This window comes from Oryctolagus cuniculus, chromosome 5 (genome assembly GCF_964237555.1).
Source record: "Oryctolagus cuniculus chromosome 5, mOryCun1.1, whole genome shotgun sequence".
Lineage (NCBI taxonomy): Eukaryota > Metazoa > Chordata > Mammalia > Lagomorpha > Leporidae > Oryctolagus > Oryctolagus cuniculus.
In genome coordinates, this window is record NC_091436.1 from 51,705,832 (window position 1) to 51,725,235 (window position 19,404).

At 41.8% G+C, this 19,404-nt stretch overlaps 2 protein-coding genes and 1 non-coding gene across 8 annotated transcripts in view; all 3 read left to right on the forward strand.

The window, feature by feature from the left end:
* Nucleotides 1–19,404, forward strand: part of MCM9 (minichromosome maintenance 9 homologous recombination repair factor) — a 404,677-nt gene that overhangs the window by 278,956 nt on the left and 106,317 nt on the right. The gene's annotated exons all lie outside the window — the stretch shown is intronic.
* The window catches only part of CEP85L (centrosomal protein 85 like), a 184,618-nt gene that overhangs the window by 22,932 nt on the left and 142,282 nt on the right, over nt 1–19,404 (forward strand). The window lies entirely within an intron of this gene.
* Nucleotides 12,294–12,414, forward strand: LOC127493368 (small nucleolar RNA SNORA26). Its single transcript, XR_007923422.2, has one exon. It is a non-coding gene; the product is annotated as a small nucleolar RNA SNORA26 (small nucleolar RNA).

Genomic DNA, 19,404 nt, shown 5'->3' on the forward strand with positions numbered 1-19,404 from the left:
TAATTTTTTTTGAAGAATTTATTTATGTGGGGTGGAGAAAGAGAATGCACTCCCATCTGCTGGTTCACTCCTCAAATGCTCTCCACAGCCAAGATGGGGATGCACATGGAAGCCACAGGGCTGTGTGGAAGTCAGGAGCTGGCAACTCTGTCCACATGAGGAACCCAGTTTGAGCCATCACTGCTGTGTACCAGGGTCTGCATTAGCAGGAAGCTGGAATGAGGAGCCATAGCTAGGAACCAGACTCAGGTATTCCAGATATAAGAAATGGCAACTTAACTGCTAGGCTAAACTTCTGCCGCAGATTCCTTAACTTTTGAACCTGTGCAGTTAATAGTAAATTATTTCATCCAAATGGTCCATTATATGTATCCAATATTGATTATAGTTCATTGATTATAAGATGTACTTTTAAAAAATAATGTTTTTGATTTCTGAATGCATTATCGTCATTCATGGTATTTGATGCCCTATTTTTAGTGGTCCATAAAAATGATCTTAAAATTATTTTTTCAGCTTTGAAAGTATGTGGGTTGTGTTGTCCCCTTAAATGCCTTCTTCATATTGGATTCTTTATTTGAGAGAGTAATCTTTACCTTTAAGATAATTAACTTATTTTATCAGGTAGTTACTATCAGATCTGATTGGTCACTTTTTTTCCTCTTGTGAAAGGAGTGATGAGTACATGGGAGGCTCAGCTAGACCTTTTTTCTTGTTTGTAGTTGCATTATCTTCACTTTTTTCAATTTTAGATTTCTTTACAGAAAAAAATATTTTTTAGGTTTGTTTATATTTATTTGAAAGGCAGAGTTACAGAAAGAAGGAGAGAGAGAGATGTTCCATCAGGCACCTGGAGCTCCATCTGAGTCTCCCACATGGATGGCAGAAGCCTAAGTACCTGGGCCATCTTTCTCTGCTTCTGCAAGTGCATTAGCAGGGATCTCGAGCATTCAGATATGGGATGTTGGCATTTCAGGCAGTGAACTAACCCACTGCACTGCAACTGTGACCCCTGTAGTAATATTTTTAAGCTACTAGTCCACTTAGTGAGGATTGGTTTAGATAAAGCTGTGTAATATAATATGTCAATCTGCTTAACCAGGCACAAACTGCAATGCACTGTAGAACACAGAAATCATATGGATGGACAGTGTCATTGTCAGTCTTGAGCAAAACTCTCCCCTTTCCCTCGGTTTACTTATCTATGTGACATGATACTCTGATAATCCAAGTGAGGTTTCCAGTGTCACTCTGTGTGTTAAATATTACTGTATTACTTTTTCTTAAAGATAATTCTAAATATAAGCATTAATGTAATATTCCAGCAGCCTGCCAGTGGATGTACTTATGTAGTCCCTGGTCTGCAAGTATTTGGAGATCAAAGAGGTAGAAAGCTATTGTATGCTTAATTTTCCGGAATACAGATGTTTAAAAAATAGTGGGTGTCAGAGAGGCAGTGTGTTTGTGTTCTGAAGGCGATGCATATTTGTAAACATGCTAATGAAAAATAGCTAGCAGAGAAGCTGTTGGTGTTATAGAAGTCCTTGATTGAATAGGAAGGAAAAAGTGCAAGATTAAAAACTTTGAAGACAGGAGGGTATTGTACCTCATGAGAGGCATAATTATTATTGACATTTGCCAAATGATTTTCCTGATTATTAAAATTATACATATGCTTGTTTTTAAAAAGGTGACAGTACAGAAAGGTTTAAAGTGAAGGTAAGCCTTTCTATCTTCCCTTCATGCCATTTTCCTCCATTTTGTTATAGTTTTTATCCTGGAAAATTGCTATGATGTATATACTTCTTAAATGTCTTTACAAAGTCATTTATCACAATTCTGTAAGGTGAATGCTGTCATTTTACATGTGAGGAAACTGAGGCACAGAGATGCAAAGTGATCTCTTCTAGGTTTCATTGTTAAAAAGAGGTAATATGAACTTGAACCCAGGTTGCTTGGTTTCATTCTTTTCCATAAGCTATCGTGTTAATTCTATAATGAAAGAGAAAAAATTGTGACCATAGCCACTTACCCTAGAGAAAAACAGTACTGAAATGGAGTGGAGGACTAGGATGAAGAGTATAGATTTTACTGTATGTACTATGTTTCTGTCAATTTAGCTAGATATTATCCAGTGCATTATAAGTTTTTTTTTTGTGGCTGTTTGTTTTTCCCTTTCTGGCTACTATTAATATAAATATTTTCTATGTGATGTAATGTTCAGTTTATGTGTTTGTATATGTCTGTGTGTGACTTTTTTGTGTCTTTTTGACCTAGTGGAGTCTATCCTATATTTACTAGGCTTTTGGTTTTGGCAATCAGCTCTTCAGACCATTTAAAATTACTTTTTATAAGGCTGCTTTAATAAATATTTACTGATCTATAAATAGATACTTAAATGCAAACTGGCTGGAAGGACAGTTTAAAATAGCCTGGATTTTGAAATAGACAACCACCACCAAATAAAATCCTTGTTTTAATCCTCTTCTAAGGGAAGGGTATTTATGTATCTCCCATTGTAAGGCTTCCCAAATTCTAACTTTATTCTGTGAGCATTTATTGAGTACCTGGTGGTAATAATGACTGTGTTTACTAAGAGCCTGCCTGAATGTGCAGCTGTGTGCTAGGTGCTGGATATGAAAGAGAAGTTTGTTTTTTACTGATCCCATTTTGGTGAGAGAGAAGACAGGCATGTACATATGGGCTAATATAATTTAATAAGTGCTGTGAGAATAATTTGACTTTGGGAGTGAACAAAATAGTGACACTTGGAATCAGGGAAGTCAGAGCAACTTGTCTGAACTGGGACCCTCCAAGAGGGTAGAGAAAGGAAATATTTGAAGTCATGAAAAAGCCTGGTTGTTCGGAGGCTGTGATTAGGTAAGTGTGGCTAGAGATTGTTGTAAGGAAACGAGGTAGGGAGGTAGGAGCTGCAGTGTTAGAAAGTAAGGCTGCCAGTTAAAGAACTTTGTCAAACTTGAGTTTGAGTCTTAGCTAATATGTGGAAAGGAACCCATGGACCTTTGTGATCAGGAGAATGACATAAGCATGTGTACTTGAGTCTAAAAAAATAATTATTAGATAAGGGTAGAGGTTGGCTTGGATGGAGGCACTCCACAAGAGAATGGGTTCTAGGAGATAATTTTAGCTCTTCAGCCAAAAGATATGATCTGTGATAGAGGGGATGGAGAGGAGAGCTTAATGTAACTAGTATGTTTGAAATGTAATGAAAACTTTTAGCAACTGATTACTCCCATGGGTTAAGGAAGGTTTTGTTGTTATGTAACCTGGATTTAATTCTTTGTAATTTCGTATAAGTTATAAATTGATTTCTATTGATATGTAGAATTGGGAAAGTTGACAGCCACTCTCTGAGCTTTGTGCCAGTATTTTGTAGCTGTTAGCATTTTAGAGATGTTAAAATAGGAAATAGATGCAACTTATTGATGAGGGAAATTTACTGTGATATTTTCTATTTTCTATTTTACTTTAAAAGGTGGGTCTGTAAGTTGATTGTTAAAACCTGCTAACAGGTGGTAACCTGCATTTAAAAAACATTGCAATTTGTATTCATGATTTACAATATGTATTCAGCTTTTTTTAAGTATAAACTTACTTTATCAATGGTATGATGTTTGTATTTTCTTCTGGCTTAGAGTTGTCATTAAATGTTCAATGAGGAGATTATTATTCTAAATTTAGTAATATACATTCATATATGTTGATACTGAATTCATTTTTGCTTATATTAAGCTACAGATGGAAAATAAAATATAACAGGTAGCTTCTTTGACAATAATCTTTTGTATTTTCAATGTGAGAAACTAATAATTTTTTTATAATTTATCCCATGTCATTTGATACTCCATTTAAAAGAGTTGAAACCCCTTATCACTCAATAAGGGAGAGAGGGAGGGAAGGAGCTGGTGCTGTGGTGTAGTATGTAGTATGTAGGATGTCTGTGGTGCCAGCATCCCATATGGGTGCCAGTTCTCCTTTTCCGGTCCAGCTCTCTGCTATGGCCTGGGAAAGCAGTAGAAGAAGGCCCAAGTGCTTGGGCTTCTGCACTAGCACGGGGGATTTGGAAGAAGCTCCTGGCTCCTTGCTTTGGATCTGCCCAGCTCTGGTGTTGTGGCCATTTGGGGGATGAACCAGCAGATGAAAGACCTTTTTCTCTGTCTCTCCCTCTTTTTCTCTAACTGATTTTAGTAGCACAGTCTTATAGCTATTCTTAGTGATTTTTGTTATTAAATCACCTACTAAGCATATGTCACATATGGCTTACTCTGCCTCATGTTTCTGAATTGACTTGTCTAGAGACGAGATGTGTCATTTTTCTCAGATTTTGACTTCAATCTAAGTTAAAAGATGAGCGTTTTATTTTATATGTGACATTTATTTATCATCTTTAGTGTGTTAGGCACATAAAATACATTGAATGTTCTCTTTAAAGATGTAATTTTAGTTAAAGGTTAAGATAAATGAGTTCAGGCTGGAGGAGATTAACTAATGCAGAAGGTTTTATCATTTTATTTTATTTCTGTCTTTCTGTGAAACCTAGGCAAATTGTTTTATTCCTTTTCTTAAAAGGAAAACTTTAGCAAAAATAGGATTACAGTAACACTTTCATAGACAAATGAAATGTTTTGCTTGTTTAAAAGGATAGGGTGTTTTGGATTAGTCATCAGTTTTCAGTGATTGATCCAGTTTATTTATTTGATGTGATTAGACTTAGTACCTGTTTCCTTTTCCTAGAAATGAGGATACCATTTTAGGAAAAGGTGAGCCACAACGGTCTTTGTCAAGATACATGAGTTGCTATGTTTCCCCAGAATAACCTTCTACAACTTAAAGTAGCTTCAGCATTTTCATTCTCCTTCCTCCTTCCCTCCCTTCCTCCCCCCCTTCCCTCCCTCCCCACCCATGCATCCCTCCCTCTCTCCCTTATGTGATGTTTAAGTGATGTTTAACTGATAAATAAATTATTTGGCTTATTAGTGATAAGGGGTTTAAGCATTTTCAAATAAAGTTTTTTTCTGATTATTAAACTACTTAATTAAAAGGAAAATAAAAGCATAAAGGTTAACAAAATCACCATTAATCCTAACATCCAAAGAAAATTATCTACACTATTTTGTTGTTTCTCTGTTTCGATTGGTGTGTGCATTCTTCGCGTTTGTTAATCTTTACTGCGTGCTGACTGAAGCTCTGGCTCAGGGCTGGGACACTTGGTCTTTGCTCTCAGTGCATGTTACTGCAGTCCAGAAGGAAGACAGATACAAGCACAGGTAACTTCAGTGTAATGTTGTAGGTTCTGAGGTAGGGATAAGCAAAGAGGAGTTCAGAGAATTCCTAGACATCATGAAAGCTGAAATTATTTGTGAGGTTCCCTGTATCACATTTTCTATCTTGTTATTTGTGTTGACAGTGTATGGCCAAAATCCTGTTTCTTTCCCCTTTTTGGGTTTGTTTTTTTTATTCTCAGAAATAATACTTAAAGCAGTGTTTTGTCTAGAATCTCATTCCTCCAAATGTTGTATTATTTTTTTAAGAGTGGACTATTGGGTTGAGTATCATTCGAAGACTCATGGTATATTGCCTAACAACTCTTCCAAAGATTTCTCTTTTGTAATGAACAAATTAATATTACCTTTAGCAATATATGGTAGTACTCTAGGAACATTTTTCTTTGTTTTAATATCTTTGCTAGATTGAGAGCTGAAAATACTATCAATGAAAAATACTATGTCTTTTAAGTTTGATATTTATTTACAAGTGATTTTTTCTTTTTTTTTATAGATTTATTTTATTTATTTGAAAGTCAGAGTTACAGAGAGAGGTAGAGACAGAGAGAGAGAGGTAGGTCTTCCATCTGATGGTTCACTCCCCAGATGGCCACAACCGCCGGAGCTGCGCTGATCCGAAGCCAGGAGCCAGGAGCTTCTTCCAGGTCTCCCCTGTGGATACGGGGGGCCCAAGGACTTGGGCCATCTTCTACTGCTATCCCAGGCCATAGCAGAGAGCTGGATTGGAAGAGGTGCAGCCTGGACTAGAACCGGCGCCCATATGGGATGCTGGTGTTTCAGGCCAGGGCGTTAGCCTGCTGCGCCACAGCGCCAGCCCCACAAGTGATTTTTTTCATAATTTTATGTTTTTCTTTGAAATTTGTTCTTCTCATTAACCACTTGTGTAACGAAAGTTATTTTTTGTGTGCTTACTCTCTTTTTAAGATTATTTTATTTGAGAGAGTTACAGACAGGGAGAGGGAGAAACAGAGAGAAAGGTCTTCCTTCCATTGGTTCACTCCCAAAATGGCCGCAATGGCTGAAGCTGCACAGATCTGAAGCCAGGAGCCAGGCACTTCTTACTGGTCTCCCGCATGGGTGCAGGGGCCCAAGTACTTGGGCCATCTTCTACTGCTTTCCCAGGCCACAGCAGAGAACTGGACTGGAAGAGAAGCAGCCGGGACTAGAACCGGCGTCCATATGGGATGCCGGCACCGCAGGCGGAGGATTAACCTAGTGTGCCACAGCGTCTGTCCCGTGCTTACTCTCTTTCTAATTATACATTAGCACTTTATTTTTGTGTGTGTGTTTGCCTTTTCCTAAAAACATAAACAGTTTGACAGCTTAAAATATTATATGACTACTTACTTTTGTGTCTTTTTATAAAAAAGTTAGAGGCATAAGCTTATAAGGTAGCAGTCCTCCAAAGGAAATTCTGAGGCTGTTTTCCTGAGTTGATAGGAAAATAGGCTCTAAGTATGTACTGACAATCCCTGACCTGATGTTTCAACTTAGTGATTACCAACCTTATAATGGTGCAAAAGCAATATGCATTCAGTAGAATACGTACTACTTTTAGTTTTGATCTTTCCTGAGCTGGTGATGTGTGGTACCATACTCTCTTGAGATGTGGGGTGATAGCAGCATCTCAAAATTATAGAAATTTCTGTATGCTGGGTGGTAGCAGGGGAAGGCCACAAGATGACGAAGAGAAACAGCCAATACCCTGTATAGAATGCCCTGTTGCTAAGTAAGTTATAATGTTTGATAGGCTGGGTATATTCAGTGCATTTCATTTTTTTTTTAAATTTTTTTTTAATTTTTGACAGGCAGAGTGGACAGTGAGAGAGAGAGAGACAGAGAGAAAGATCTTCCTTTTTACCGTTGGTTCACCCTTCAATGACTGCGGCAGCCGGCGCACTGGGGCCAGAGCACCGCGCTGATCCTAAGGCAGGAGCCAGGCGCTTCTCCTGGTCTCCCATGTGGGTGCAGGGCCCAAGCACTTGGGCCATCCTCCACTGCACTCCCGGGCCACAGCAGAGAGCTGGACTGGAAGAGGGGCAACCGGGACAGAATCCGGCGCCCCGACCGGGACTAGAACCTGGTGTGCCAGCGCCGCAAGGTGGAGGATTAACCTATTGAGCTGTGGCGCCGGCCTCAGTGCATTTCAACTTGTGATATTTTTAACTTTTGATGGGCTTACCAGGATATAATGCCATTGTAGGTCAGGGAGCACTTGTATTCTATGATTTAAAGGTAAAATTTATCTTGTAGAGGGGTGGAGTGGTAGTACATCTTAGATAATTTTTTCTGTCATTTCTTTTAGACAGCTTTTGGATCAGAGATAGATTAACAGATAATTGAAAGTACTCAGGTGCTCTGGAAATCAGTTGAGTAGGTGTTATATTGCATAGATAATACTGATGAGATGCTATGAGGGAAATTGATGATTCTGACTATTCTCTTCCTGACAGAAGGTTACTCTCCTTCCCTGCTCCTAACCCCCAATATCCCTAAGGCAAAATTAAGATTTTCCCTCTTCCCCAAGTTGTATTAGGATTCTCCAGAGAAACAGAATCAGTAGGAGATAATTAATTATGAGGAATTAGTTTACAAGATTGTGGAGGCTGACCGGTCTCAGTATCTGCAGGATGAGTTGGCACCTGGAGATGTAGGTTAGTTGATGGTGTTAGTTCCAGACTGAAGGCTGAAGGCTCAGCCCTCAGGACCCTGGGGCTTATGTTTCAGTTTAAGTTGGAAAGCAGGAACATGCAGTGTTTTACTTTAGAGGCAGCAGTCTTCACAGAAATAGTTTGTCCAAATATGTGGGCTCTCCATGGTCCAGTCAAGTTGCCATTTTTTAAACATCATACATATTACATAATTGACATTGTCCATGCATTCTGTAGTGTACAGATAAACTGAGACCATTTAATTCTGGACAAAGAAATCCAAAACAGTCACTGGTGTTTACCTTGGGAATCCTCGCAATGCCTCAGTAAGTGACTCATGAGTGACCTGAATGAACTGAATGGCATGGCTCATCAGTAGGTGACCTAAATGAGCCAGCTTTTCTTGAAGATAAAGAAATGAGTGAACATGCTGGACAGAGTTATGCATTATGAATCAATTGATCCTAAGAGAATATTTTCCAGTTAATAGTGATGTTTTACTGTAGATTAGGGGGTTACAGACTGTGCCCACTGGATCAAATCTGGCTTATCACCTGTTTCTGTAAATGGATATATATTGCAGCATAATCACACCCAATCTTTTGTCTACAGCTGCTTTACTACTACAGTTGGCAGAGTTGGGTAGTTGAGGCAGAGATTGAATGTCCTGCAAAGCTGAAAATATTTATTGCCTGCCCCTTTACAGAAAATATTTTGTTGAGCCATTCTTCATGGCAGTAGTTACTATGTAAAACTAGTTATTTTTTTAAAATTATTATTATTATTATTATTATTATATTATTTTTGACAGGAAGAGTGGACAGTGAGAGAGAGACAGAGAGAAAGGTCTTCCTTTGCCATTGGTTCACCCTCCAATGGCTGCTGCGGCTGGCGCGCTGCGGCCGGAGCACCGTGCTGATCCAATGGCAGGAGCCAGGTGCTTCTCCTGGTCTCCCATGGGGTTCAGGGCTCAAGTACTTGGGCCATCCTCCACTGCACTCCCTGGCCACAGCAGAGAGCTGGCCTGGAAGAGGGGCAACTGGGACAGAATCTGGTGTGCCGGCGCCGCAAGGCGGAGGATTAGCCTAGTGAGCCACGGCGCCGGCAAAACTAGTTATTTTCTTAGCTTCTGATGGTAATGTGTTAGTAATAGTATATACAGTGGGTTTTTCCCTCCATTGCTGGTGTGTATGTGCAAGCGTGTGTGTGTGTATTATAATGAGAGGGAGATATTATGTTCTCTTTTAATCTACAGATGATTTCCTTGACAAGATATCAATAAGCTGGGTGGCAGTTTGTTGTAGCAAAAATTTTGCAGTATTTTATACTGCTCAAAATAGTTATACCAACAAGATGTTCTACTTCAGTTATTCTATTTAGTAATGATTGTTACTAGGATCTATTGAATTTATGTATGCTGATCTATAACTGGTTGCTAACTGCAGAGTCAGATGTTGATGTAGTTCATAAATCAGTATGCATAATTTTCAGCATTTTCACCATCATTGATAGAATGAATAATAGTGATAATAATCATTGATGGAGTAAATGCTCCTGTAATGTATTTGTTCCTTTAGGAGAACCTTGTAGTTGGTGTTAAAAATTTGATATAGAAGCTGACTTGCCCCAAACGGTAGAGTTAGAAACATACCAGGGGATTCCAATTCAATCCCATCAAGGTGGCATGTACCAGTGCCATCTCACTAGTCCAAGTGATCAATTTCTGTTCACAATTGATCATAATGATAGGACTAAGAGTCTAAGGGATCACATTAACAAAACTAGTGTCTGCAAATACTAACTGATAGAATAAAAAAGGGAGAGAACGATCTAACATGGGAAGCGAGATACACAGAAGACTCATAGAATGGCAGATGTCCTAAACAGCACTCTGGCCTCAGAATCAGCCCTTAAGGCATGCGGATCTGGCTGAAAAGCCCATGAGAGTATTACAGGCATGGAAAGCCAAGATACTCTATCAAAAAAAAAAAAAAAATGACCTAAATGAAAGATCTCTGTGAATGAGATCCCAGTGGAAAGAACAGGTCATCAAAGAAGGAGGTACCTTTCTCTGAAGGGAGGAGAGAACTTCCACTTTGACTACGACCTTGTCTAAATATGATCAGAGTCGGTGAACTCAGGGGGCTTCCATAGCCTTGGCAGCTCATGACAAGAGCCTAGGGTGATTACTGATGCCATAAACAAGAGTGTCAATTTGTTAAGTCAACAACAGGAGTCACTGTGCACTCACTCCTCATGTAGGATCTCTGTCCTTAATGTGCTGTACATTGAGATTTAATGCTATAACTAGTACTCAAATAGTATTCTACACTTTGTGTTTCTGTGTGGGTGCAAACTGTTGAAATCTTTACTTAATAATGCTAAACTGATCTTCTGTATATAAAGAGAATTGAAAATGAATCCATGTGAATGGAAGGGAAGAGGGAGCGGGAGATGGGATGGTTGCAGGTGGGAGGGAAGTTATGGGGGGGAAGCCATTGTAATCCATAAGCTGTACTTTGGAAATTTATATTCATTAAATAAAAGTTAAAAAAATAAAAAAAATTTGATATAGAGCTCCCTGAAAGCTCTTTTCTTCCGTGTATGTACATATGTAACTTCTCCAGCTATGGAATTGTGTATATGCAGCTATGTAAATATATATATATGTATATGCACACACATATGTATTATGTATGCAGCTATGTTAAATGCTTCTCTCCCACGCACACTTAATTTATTTTGACTGTCCTTATTAAAAAAGGTGAAATTATTTTTAGCACTTAAACATTATCAGCTAACTTATTAATGTATTTTTTCCAGGCTTTTAAAAATGCATTTCTGTCTGGAATATTCCCTCATGTTCATATGTTTTTGTTCTTTTCTGATACTTTTTTATGGTAAATTCTCAGTAGAAGGTCTTATCTGTGTTGAAATTTATATGCCTGTTCCCAGATTGCCCTTTAGAAAGAGTTTTTATCAGCTTATATGACTTCAAAATTATGTGAATCTTTCCCTCTGCTTACACCAATCTTTCAAATATCTGCCAATATGGTAATTTTAAAAATCCGAAAACCATTTTTATTTCTTTAATTACTATGAGATTGAACAGCTTTTCTTAACTTTGTTTTCCATTCCATTTACTCCCAGCCTATTTGTGCTATTTGTGAATATTCCTAACTAATAAATAATAGATTTATACTTGTGAGGATATGCAGTGGACTGATTGCTCATTTTCATAATGTTTTAGGTAGGACTTTAAGTTCAATCAGATTGGTTCTTAACTGATTGAAGAAAAACATTTTGGTATAGATTGTAGACCACACATCAGAATCAGAAAAGAATTAGGGACAGAATACCTTCATCTGGTGATTTAATGTTAGAGCATTTAACCAGATGACTTAAAGTAAATTGCATTATGAGGTTTAGAAACTACAAAGATTTAAATGGCTGTTCTGGACCTGAAAGCTGGAATGTTTCTTTTTGGTCAATATTCCACAATTAATTTAAATGTATATGGCTTTTAAGGAGGCTTTTATATTTTACACTTTTTTTTTAATTAAATGGCTTCAAAGGTTAGAGCTGGGCTGATCTGAATCCAGGAGCATGGAACTTCTTCCAGGTCTCGCATGTAAGTGCAAGGGCCCAAGTACTTGGGCCATCTTCTGCTGCTTTCCCAAGCACATTAGTAGGTAGCTGGATGGGAAGTGGAGCAGCCAGGACTTGAACCTGTGCCCATATGGGATGCCGGCACCTCAGGCAGAGGCTTAATCCACTACATCATAGTGCCAGTCCCTTCTTACATCTATAAAACCCAAATTTAACTGGTAAACTATATAAAGCTTCAAAATTATATTAGTATGGAGTAATGTTTTATTAAAACCAAATCATTAATGTTGGCATTAATACAATAGAAGTAGGTTCAGGTCTGGCTTCATGTTAATCTGTTTACTTATTTTGATTTTAATTTGATATAGAGAATGACCGTTCCTAAAATGTGGCTGAAAATGGTGTAATTAATTTTATGCATATGTTTGTCATTTTGAGATCTTGAGGTTTAAACTGCCAGAGGTATCCTTTGTGTGTCAGTGCTATAGGGTATCCCTTGATAATTCTGTAAAGCTGTCTTGTTTCAAAGTGTCTGTGATGTTATTTGGGGGTTGAACCAATGGAAAGAGGAAGACCTTTCTCTCTGTCTCTTTCTCTCTCACTGTCTAACTCTGCCTGTCCAAAAAAAAAAAAAAAAAAAAAAAAATCACTGTTAGGCATTAGTAAAGATTTTTGCTACTGCAACCTTTATATTAAATCAACAGATTTAAAATAATCACCCTTTCCTGTGCCCTTTCAGAGCTGACAGAGTGCTCTGAGAGGCTAACACAGAAAGGGAAAGTAAGTCTCCATAAAACCCAGAGAAGAGATGGTCGTTTCTTCTTTGGATCCTGTCTGGAGTCACAAAAAAAAAAAAAAAAAAAAAAAAAAAAGGCAAAAAAAAATAAATAAATCAACAGATTTAAAATAATCCTTTCTAATTATTTTAAAAATGTCTAAGTACTTACTTATTTTTTCACTTAATGTGTAATAGGTAGTTTAAACTGGCACTGGTTGATGTGTATGCTTTGAATGGCATTGTAGTAGACATTGAAAAAAATGAAGTGATGGGTAAAACTGACAATGGCAAATAAAATTATGTAAAAATTGACATGGTAAATGAAAATAAACATTGGGAGAACACTGTAAAGAGGCAGATTGGCTAAAAATAAAAATTTAATGTAACTCAAAAGGGCATATGGAAGCAAGAGAAGGAAAATACCATGCTGTTAAATTTTTACCAAAAGAAATAAAACAAATCCAATTAAAAATGCAAAATAATTTAAAATTTTAAGTAATTATGTTATAGAAGGAAAAATTAATTAAAAATTTCATTTTTTAGAAACAAATATTTGGGGTAGAGGGCAAAGGGAGAGACAGAGAGAGAGAGAAAGATCTTCCATCCACTGGTTCGCTCTCCAAGTGTGTGCAATGACCAGGGCTAAACAAGGCAGAAGCCAGGAGCTTCCTCTGTGTCTCCCACATGGGTAACAGGGGCTCAAGCACTTGGGCCATCCTCCACTGTCGCTCCTCCTCTTCGTGGAGGAACGACACAGGACCCTGTGCTGTTCTTTCGTCTGCTCGGCCCTCCCCGGGTTTGCTGCTGGTTCTTCCCGGGTTGGCTACCGACCCTTCCACCTCCGTGGAAGGGCGGTTCCCCCTGCCACCTTCCCCACTTCTGCGGGGGAGCGGCACACCGCCGGCCGGCTCTCTCGGGGGCTGCACAGGTGTTCCCCTTAGATGTTCCTGGTGCATGCCGTCTCTCTCCTCCTTTATAGTCCTCTTCCACCAATCCCAACTCTGCTACCCACACGCCGAGTACGCTGCTCTCCTCCAATCAGGAGCAGGTCCCACAGTTTATTGGTTGAACTGGAGGCAGCTGTGTAGAAGCTGTTTCTCCCTTCTCAGCGCCATATTGTGGGAAAGCAGATGCATAGAATAAGTCTTAATTCCAGTAACTTAGTCTAGTCCGAGTTGCTCCCAGTTGCTCCCCACAGATCCCCCTTTCTTTTTATTTTTGGCGTTGATACGCGCCTGTCTTCGGTGCCCCGCGGCACACACTCTGCTCTGCTTGCTAGAGTTGCCCACAGGTTCTTACAAGTCCTATCAATCAGGCAAACCGAATCCGGGTCCTCTCTTCGCCATGTTGTGAGGAGGTTTTTAGGCGCTGATGCGTGCCTGTGTTCGGTGCCCTGCAGCGCATGCTCTGCTCTGCCTGCAGGTGCTTACAAGCCCTAACAATCAGGCAAACCGAATCCAAGCCTTCTCATTGCCGTATTGTGGGGAGACTTATTGGTGTTGATAACGTGCCTGTCTTCGGTGACCTGCGGCGCATAAGCTGCTAGCCGCCGGCAGGTGCTCATTGCCTCACTAATCAGGCAGACCGAATCCAAGCTCTCTCATTGCCATGTTGTGGGGAGGCCTTATTTTTCTCTATTTCTCTATCTCCGGGCATTCCTATTTCTCCCATTTTACTTCTATCTTCCAGCATTCCTATTTCTCTCATTTTACTTCTAAACTTCCCGCGGCTTCTCTTACCCCGCGGTTTCCCGGCGCCCGCCCCGAGGCTGCTTCTCAGCGGCTTCCCGGCTCTGAGCCGCTTCAGCCCGAGCCGGCGCCTGCCCTGCGGCAGGCTCCCGGCTCTGCGCGGCTCGGCTTCGCGCGCACACTCCGCGGTCTCGCACTAGCCCAGCGTTCCCTATCTACTTGTGCCCCGCACGCTTTCTCTGCGCGCGGCAGCCTCCGCGAGTCACACAGCCCCAGCTCACGTCTCCGCCACTAGTATTCAATCTAAGTTCCCCGGGCTAACCTGGCGAATTCGACCCAGCTCACGTTTCCGCCCCACGATTTGGCTTCCCGTCCTTTGCTCCCCGGGCTAATCTGACGGATTCCAACCTGGCTTACGTTTCCGCTTCTGGTTTTAACTTTTCGCCCCTTATTCCCGGGCTAACTTGACGAATCCCAAAGTAGCTTTCATCTCCGCCTCAGCCTGCCCCCATGGCTACATCCTCCCTAACATATTTTTCTCTACCCGGTATGTTTCCCTAAGTTTTCTTCCAACAATATTCCTCCCTCATTTCTCCTGGCTTCTCCCCACAGTCCGTATCCGAGTCTGTTTGTTCTAGCTTTCACTTTCGCTTTCGATCTTAGAGATTTCTCCCAGCTTCCCCCCGTAGTCCGTATCTGAGTCTATGCCTAGGCTTTCAACAGCTTCTTCCGGCACCTTTTTCGTCCGGCTTTTCCCTAGGCTGTTTGCTAGTCTCTCTCTCCGATATTTTCCACTTCTTCCCTCCTAAGTTTCCTATCCGTCCTAGGTTTCCTATCCGAGTCACGGCACCATTATGTCGCTCCCCCTCTTCGTGGAGGAACGACACAGGACCCTGCACTGTTCTTTTGTCTGCTCGGCCCTTCCCGGGTTTGCTGCTGGTTCTTCCCGGGTTGGCTACCGACCCTTCCACCTCCGTGGAAGGGCGGTTCCCCCTGCCACCTTCCCCACTTCCGCGGGGGAGCGGCACACCACCGGCCGGCTCTCTCGGGGGCTGCACAGGTGTTCCTTCAGATAGATGTTCCCCTTAGATGTTCCTGGTGCATGTTGTCTCTCTCCTCCTCTATAGTCCTTCCACCAATCCCAACTCTGCTACCCACACGCCGAGTACGCTGCTCTCCTCCAATCAGGAGCAGGTCCTACAGTTTATTGGTTGAACTGGAGGCAGCTGCGTAGAAGCTGTTTCTCCCTTCTCAGCGCCATATTGTGGGAGAGCAGATGCATAGAATAAGTCCTAATTCCAGTAACTTAGTCTAGTCCGGGTTGCTCCCCACAGATCCCCCTTTCTTTTTATTTTTGGCGTTGATACACGCCTGTCTTCGGTGCCCCGCGGCACACTGCTCTGCTTGCTAGAGTTGCCCACAGGTGCTTAGAAGCCCTATCAATCAGGCAAACCGAATCCGGGTCCTCTCTTCGCCATGTTGTGAGGAGGTTTTTAGGCGCTGATGCGTGCCTGTGTTCGGTGCCCTGCAGCGCATGCTCTGCTCTGCTAGAACTGCCTGCAGGTGCTTACAAGCCCTATCAGGCAAACCGAATCCAAGCCTTCTCATTGCCGTCTTGTGGGGAGATTTATTGGTGTTGATAACGTGCCTGTCTTCGGTGACCTGCAGCCGCCCACAGGTGCTTATCGTCTTACTAATCAGGCAGACCGAATCCAAGCTCTCTCATTGCCATGTTGTGGGGGAGGCCTTATTTTTCTCTATTTCTCTATCTCCGGGCATTCCTATTTCTCCTATTTCTTCTTTCTGCCAGCATTCCTATTTCTCTCATTTTACTTCTAAACTTCTGTTTCTCTCATCTGCGCGGCTTCCCGGCGCCCGCCCCGAGGCTGCTTCTCGGCACCTCACCGCCCCGCGGCAGCTTCCCGGCTTTGCGCTGCTTCAGCCCGCGCTTCTCTCATCTGCGCGGCTTCCCGGCGCCCGCCCTGCGGCGGGCTCCCGGCTCTGCGCGGCTCGGCTTCGCGCGCACACTCCGCGGTCTCCACGCCCTTCGCGCCCGCACCACGGCCTCGCGCCAGCCCCGTGTTCCCTATCTATTCACGCCCCGTGCTCTCTCTGCACGTGGCGGCTTCCGCGAATCACACAGCGTAGCTAACGTTTCCGCCACCGGCATTCAGTCCAAGTTCCCTGGACTAACCTGGCGAATTCCAACCTGGCGGCCCACGTCTCTACCTCTGGTTCCAGATTTTCACCTTTTGCTCCCCGGGCTGACTTGAAGAATTCCAAGATGGCTTCCGTCTCTGCCTCGGCCTGCACTCGCGGCTTCATCCTCCCTAACATTTTTCTCTACCTGGTATGTTTCCCTAAGTTTTCTTCCAACAATATTCCTCCCTCATTTCTCCTGGCCTCTCCCCACAGTCCGTATCCAAGTCTAAGTTTCTTATAGGTTTCACTTTCACTTTCAACCTGCAGTCCGTATCTGAGTCTAGTTTCTTCTTGCTTTCACTTTAAATCCTAACTTCTTTCCCACAGTCCGTATCCGAGTCTATGCCTAGGCTTTCAATAGCTTCTTCTGGCACCTTTTCTGTCCGGCTTTCCCCTAGGCTCTTCTAGTCTCTCTCTCCGGTATTTTCCTGCTTCTTCCCTCCTAGGTTTCCTATCCGAGTCACGGCACCATTATGTCGCTCCCCCTCTTCGTGGAGGAACGACACAGGACCCTGCGCTGTTCTTTCGTCTGCTCGGCCCTCCCCGGGTTTGCTGCTGGTTCTTCCCAGGTTGGCTACCGACCCTTCCACCTCCGTGGAAGGGCGGTTCCCCCTGCCACCTTCCCCACTTCCGCGGGGGAGCGGCACACCGCCGGCCGTCTCTCTCGGGGGCTGCACAGGTGTTCCCCTTAGATGTTCCTGGTGCATGCCGTCTCTCTCCTCCTTTATAGTCCTCTTCCACCAATCCCAACTCTGCTACCCACACGCCGAGTACGCTGCTCTCCTCCAATCAGGAGCAGGTCCCACAGTTTATTGGTTGAACTGGAGGCAGCTGCGTAGAAGCTGTTTCTCCCTTCTCAGCGCCATATTGTGGGAAAGCAGATGCATAGAATAAGTCTTAATTCCAGTAACTTAGTCTAGTCCGAGTTGCTCCCAGTTGCTCCCCACACTCCACTGCTTTCCCAGGCACATTAGCAGGGAGTTGGGTTGGAAGTGAATCAGCTGGGACATGAAACAGCACCCATGTGGGATGCTGGTGCTGCAGGCTGTGACTTAACCTGCTATGCCACAGCACCAACCTTATTTGTTTCTTCTTAATGATATTATCTTTAATAATACTATCATTTGTGTCTCTTATTGATTTCCTCATTGCTTTAATCTATCTGTATTCTCTTTCATCTCATTGAGTTTCCTTTCAGTCATTATTTTGAATTCTGTGTCTCGTCTCATAGATTGCCTTTAGTTCAGGATATAATCCTGGAGGAGTATATCATGCAAGCTCGTTTCTTCCCATCTCCTGTGTCCCTACATTGACATCTGTGCATCTGGTTTAATTGTCACTTCTTCTTTATGTAGTATTTAGTTGAGTTTGTCTGCTTTGCTTTGGCAAAATTTAGCAACATGCTATTTCTCTACTCTTGGTTCCATTTGCCCTTTAGAATTACATGAAATTTTTATTTTGGGGACTCTGCCTTTCAAAAAATATAGTAAGAGAAAGTTAAATATAAAGGAAAACCAGTTAGACTAACATCAGACGTCTCAGTGGAAACCCTATAGGCCAAAAGAGAGTGGGGTGATACATTTAAGATCTTAAAAAAAAAACTTTCAACCAAGAATATTATATCTAATGAAGCTATCCTTCAAAAGTGAAGGAGAGGCCGGTGCCGTGGCTCACTTGGCTAATCCTCTGCTTGTGGCGCCGGAACCCCAGGTTCTAGTCCCGGTTGGGGCATCAGATTCTGACCTGGTTGTTCCTCTTCCAATTCAGCTTTCTGCTGTGGCCCGGGAAGACAGTGGAGGATTGCCCAAATGCTTGGGCCCTGCACCCACATGGGAGACTGGGAGGAAGCACCTACCTGGCTCCTGGCTTCGGATTGGCGCAGCGCATCGGCTGTAGCAGCCATTTGGGGGGGGGGGGTGAACCAACGGAAGGAAGACTTTTCTCAATGTCTTTCTCTCTCACTGTCTAACTCTGCCTGTCCAAAAAAAAAAAGTGACGGAGAAATAAGGTATTTTCCAGATAAGCAAAAACTGAGAGAATTCACCACCACCAGAGCAGTCCTACAAGAAATTCTGGAGGGTGTCCTGCATTCAAAGTAAATATGAAAATATATTACACCACCAAAGTCACTAACAGAGCAGGTAGAATCAGTAGCTAAGCAACAGACAAGTCTTAGTTCTTATCTATCAGTACTAACATTGAATATAAATGGATTAAATTTTCCCACTAGAAGACTTAGGTTGGCTGAATGGATAAATAACTAAGACCCCACTATATGCTTCCAACAGGAAACTCACTTCACAAACAAAGATACACATAGATGGAAAGTGAAGGACTGGAAAAAGATATACCAGGCAAATGGAACCCAAAAATGAGCAGGCATAATTCTCTGGATATCAGGTAAAACAAATTTTAAATCAAAAACTGAAAAAGAGATAAGGAAGGCATTACATTTTATTACAAGGTACAATTCAGCAAGAAGGCATAACAATCTTAAATGTATATGCACCCAACATAAGACTACCCAGATATATTCAGCAAATACTATTAGACTTAAAAGGAGAAATAGACTTCAATAAAATAATAGTGGGTGACTTCAACACCCACTCTCATCAATGGACAGAACCTCCAGACAAAATATAAAGATACATTGAAGTTGAAACATGCTTACTGAGCAAATAAACCTGACATTTATGGGACATTTCATCCAATAGCTACAGATGCACATCTTCTCATCAGCACATGGAACATATTCTAGGGTAGATCACATATTAGGCCACAAATAAAGTCTCTGCAAATATAAAAAGATTAGAATCATATCAAGTATCTTCTCAGACCATAAAGGAATAAAAAACTAGAAATAAACAAGAAGAACAATGAAACATTCATAAATATTCAGAAATTAAACAACATTCTACTGAATGATCAATGGGTCATTGAATAAGTTAAAAAGGAAATAAAAAACTTTCTTGAAATAATTGTATTTTTTTAAGATTTATTTTTCATTTGAAACAGAGAGTGAAACAGAGCTCTTCCATCTGCAGGTTCACTCCCCAAATGGCCACAATAATTGGAGCTGGAGCCATCTGGAGCCAGGAGCCAGGAGCTTCTTTCAGGTTTCCCATGTGGATTCAGGGGTGCAAGCACTTGGGCCATCATCCCCTGCTTCC